The sequence below is a fragment of the Cyprinodon variegatus genome, unplaced genomic scaffold, assembly GCF_000732505.1.
Source record: "Cyprinodon variegatus isolate N-32 unplaced genomic scaffold, C_variegatus-1.0 Scaffold104, whole genome shotgun sequence".
In the NCBI taxonomy this organism is placed as follows: Eukaryota; Metazoa; Chordata; class Actinopteri; order Cyprinodontiformes; family Cyprinodontidae; genus Cyprinodon; species Cyprinodon variegatus.
The window spans coordinates 653,191-658,256 of record NW_015150557.1 but is presented as its reverse complement, the minus strand read 5'-3'; positions in this window follow the sequence as shown (position 1 = coordinate 658,256).

The following is a 5,066-nucleotide window of genomic DNA, read 5'->3' as shown; positions in this document are numbered from 1 at the left end:
GGCCGCTCACACTGAGCCTGGTTCTGCTGGAGGTTTCTTCCTGTTAAAAGGGAGTTTTTCCTCTCCACTGTCGCTACAAGCATGCTTAGTTTGAGGGATTGCATCCAAGTCAATGAGTCGATGCAATCAACTGGTTTTTGTTAGATAGAAAACTTTGAACCAATTTGACTGTATGATCTGGTGAACTGTAAATTGCCTTGAGATGACATGTGTTGTGAATTGGGGCTATATAAATAAAGGGAACTGTATTGAATTGAATCTGAAAGCTTTGCTTGTCCTTAAAAAGGAACCAAGGAATAGGCAAACTGAGCTATTGCTTCCTTGACCCAACAGTAGGGATCCCTCAAAGCTTGATTTCTCAAATATATTACATATAATTAAAATAAAAGCTTTTGATCTCCTGCCCGTTAGACTAGAAACTATAACTTTTAAGTTTACGACATCAGCTTCAAAAGAATATAAACTTTCATCTATATTTATCTATTTTTATCTATATAAAGGGGAATCTGTTTATGTTACCTGCCATCATTTGATGGTATAATGTGCAATTGCTATTTGATACCCTGTGCAATAACCTGATTCTCTATATTTGACACCAAGTGCAATAACTATATATATGAATAGCCATCTATATACAGTAAATACCAGGGTCAACACCCTATGCAATAACCCTGTATATTAATCCTAAAAAAAAAAAAAAAAAAAACTGTGTTATGTGGACACACTGTATGCATCCCATGCACCTTTTTCCTCCTTAGGCACATTCTTCTCCTTAAATTTCTCCACTGTGAGATCAATAAAGTCAATCAATCAATTGATGCTGCTTCTTTGGCTGTGTTGGAGTAAGATTTAATGCACATGGTGACTGCAAACAAAGTGTTATAAACAATAAAATATGAGGTCACATGCTTGCTTAACTAAAATTTAATCCTGGACCCTCTATATTGAAATGTGACTGGTAGGCGGGATGAGGAAATTTATAAGGATGACTTCCGAAGATATTTGGTTTCTCTTGTATTTTACTTATGGGTAACAGGGTAAAGAGAGTCTATAATTTTTTCATATTGCTACGCACTTTTTAAATGCATATCACTAAAAAGGTGGCTTAAGTAAATTTCTAAAACATGTACGTGCCCATCTCCTAGTAAGAACATGAATGCTCCATTTTAGATTTAACAAGCTGCATCATAGATGTCAGTGACATGTATACTAACACAAAGTGTCAAATGTAAAACGCTTCCCAAGTCTTATCATGTTAAGTCAAAGCTGAGAGTCATCTCCTGCCTGACATGTTGCCTGCCTCACTCACTTAGCAATGAGCCTTTAGCAGATGAGCCTGGTGATCGACGAATTTAGCTCCACTTGACCTTTACAGTCATGTCTTCCTGCTAATTGGAATCATAAACCAACAGACAAAACGTTTCGCAGTTATGTGTTAATTATCTTGTTGTTATACACGTTTCTTCCTCTAGCAGGATGAGCTGTTTACTGTGTAACTTGAACATTTCATGAATATGAACTGTTAACCATGATTTTTAAAATAGTTTTTAAGGTTTTAAAGAACCTCAAAATTATATTATCTTTAATTGACATGTCATCTCTCTTTAGGGGGAATCTAATAATTACCAATAAAATATGCTTGATTATTTTTGCACTAGGCTGAATTCCCATGGGAATCTCTGCATGGAGATAATATTGATACTCCTCACAGTTACACACCAGACTTCTCTTGGATATATCTATCTATTGAGTTCTTCTTACATGAGATTATGTCATTGAGATAATATCCCTCACCCCTGCAACATTCCAGATCAGTATGAAGATTTTAATTGCATTCCTGGGCAAGAATGAAAACAACTCTGTCCAGTGAGTCAATCCCAGCTCCTCCTCCTAGTATATGATGTTTGCAGAAATCATCCAAAAGGAGTTCCTGGATAGGCTTTTCATGGGGGTGGTTGTATTGTCTGTAAGTATGATCTGTCAGCTTTATACTCTTTACTGCAATTGTGACATTGTCTGCCAGGGTATTTTTTGCTATGAGTGTAATAGCCTATTTGTTGAACCACACGTACACACACAAAAACACAGGCTACTTTCTTTCATTGAAGACAATACGGAGCACTTCCGTTTTGGAAACTGTTTTGCCAAAGTATGCAATTTTCTACCTCTTACTTTTTCATTTTATTTTATTTTTTGCAGTAGAAGGATGCTCTAAATGAGCAGGTATAATTTAAAAGAATAGCATATGTATCATTTTGTGTTTCCTCAATTATTACCCTGCCTGTGTTTCAACATAGTCTAAACAATAGAACAGAGCAGTGTGACATTTAGGTGCAAACTGAAATAGTTCCATTCACTTTAATCCTATAGATTTACAATTATTCATACAGTTTTTTTTGTTTTTTTTTACATTATCATAGTATCAATATTTATCATCAGTATTATTATTATTATTATTATTACTTTGTTAATTATTTGTGCTGTAACTGTGAATTTTGCAGCTTCTGATGGATAGTTGAAGTCTAAACTTGGAAGTCGTTATTTATTGATCTATTTCTCTATTTTGACCTGAACTCTATTCGCTACGACTCTATACTCTTCCAGTCATTTCTTTATTACTTCAACGTGTTTGTGCTGACCTCTAGTGGTCAAAGAGCAACACTACAAATTCAAACGGCGCACAGTTGTACCCATAGATATCCATAATAAAGCCTTTATTATGGATATCTATGGTTGTACCATTAAGACACGATGTCAATAGCATCACGCCCTCTACTGATGAAAATACAACACTACACATACCATTCGAACAAGGCTGAGATGTGTAAAAATTCTAGTTGACTTATGGAGAATCTTTTTCTGACCCCTAAAGTTAGAATCTATGTTTTTTTGTATTTCACAAGAGTCTCTCTCAAATATAAAGTGACAATCATATTAGTTTGCAGCCAGTTCTCTTTATTTTGCTATAATTTTATTGGCCTAGAAAAACAAAAATTCCCATATTGTACACATGTCTTTCTTGTGTTCCAAAGATATTTTGTTGGTCTTCGAACACTGCATTGTTTAGTGTTTTATAGTGGATTCAATTTACAACACTACTATTTTTTTTTTTTTTTTTTTTTTTTTTTTTTTTTTGCTGCTCCAGTTATTAAGCAGTTATTGTTTGTTGGATAAATGGTCCTGTCGGAAGATTGCATAAAACGTGACGTCAGTATTCAACTCGTTTGATTTGTCAAATCCCTCTCGCGCTCTCAGGGTTTCAACCAACCGTCTCTTTCAGAGGTTTGAAAGTCTTAACAGGTACGTCAAAATGTCACTTTCGCTTCTGTAGCCTATAAACTATACGAAATGCATTTGCAAAGTAGGATTAGAACTATTTAATGTTTAACATGGCGCAGATCAGTACAGCCATTGTGTAGACTTTAAGATCATAATTCAATTAAGATGCCTTTTACAAAGTGGGATCAAACATGTATGTTTCTTTGTGGGTGGTTTCTGCTTTCATTACTGCTTTATGTTAGTATATTATCTGTGTTGTTTCTGCTGTTTGTTTATGCTAAATTAATTAAACATTAGAATGTTCAAATGACATGCCAACATCAGTCTCCAGATGTTACTTTAAAGCCCCACTTAACCTGTTGGGGAAGATCTTATGATTCTACCTGGTGAATGATTGCTAAGCATTTACACTATCACAAGGCATTTATGGAAAAAATAGTTTGAAAAAGGTCATGAATTTATAATACGAATTCCCTTATTTTATTACCTTTATAAAGATGGTGGATCATTGGCTGCCCTGCTTCGTGATTCAGCTCTATGTGCCATAACCATCATAAGTTTGCATTTATTATAAACGCAAATTGTTGTATCTAGTTTACTTTTCCTGTCAGTGTTTTTGTACTGTATTTGCTTCCTTTGGTCCTGAATTATAAAAATCATTTTATCTATAAACAGAGTGAAAAAAGTAAAGCTGTGTGTTACATTTCAAAAACTCCATCAAGCTTTTACCATTTACCAGTTTGTTATATTGAGATAGGATGAAAAAAACAAAAAAATAAAAACTGAAGGACATCGATTAATAAACGCTCAGTGTCAATTTAAAAAATCTGCTCGAAATATTGCTCCAAACAAACCCCCATCTTTATCAGGATCACAGTGACATCTACAGTGTTGTTTGTTTTTGGATGCTGAGGCAATGTTTCACCACAAATGTGGTTCTTGCAAAATAGCAAGATATTCATTATAACAGAAACAATCACGAGAGAGTTGGTTAAACCCAGGCCTGAATGTTTAGGTCTGCCCTTATTTTTATTATTTTTTTATGTGGTAGACTTTATCCCCTTGAACCCCAGACGGCCTCGGCAGATGGCCGCTCACACTGATCCTGGTCCTGCTGGAGGTTTCTTTCTGTTAAAAGGGAGTTTTTCCTCTCCACTGTCGCTACAAGCATGCTTAGCGTGAGGGATTGCATTCGAGTCAATGAGTCCATACAATCAACTGGTTTTCCTTAGATAGAAAACTTTGAATCAATCAGAGTGTATGATCTGGTGAACTGTATATTGCCTTGAGATGACATGTGTTGTGAATTGGGGATGTATAAATAAACTGAATTGAATTGAATCCTGTGTACACACAGTGTTTAGTTAGATAGTAATGCCTGAATGTACCTAATTGTATATTGATTCCAGCATATGAGTTAGGTCACACCGCTAATACTTGCCTTGGTAATAAATAAACCCATAATAAACATAATAAAGGTGCGTTTTTCTAGGATGTGGTGTATAAAACATGTAGGAATGCACCTGTTTCCGTAGATAAATGACATACCTTCAATTCAAATTTCAAAGTTCATTGCTGCTTTTTTCTATCAGTAGCTACATTGTAGTTTTTTATGCCCTTTGATCAAAGGTTCCACTGAGACGACTATAACAACATTAGTAGAAGTGCAGTATAAATTAGAATCACTTATATAATATGCATCACGCCACATACATATGATGGAAAATGTACTGGAATTATTTTGACTTTCTTGTTTGTGTCTTTAATACACCCTATACTTTAGAGTC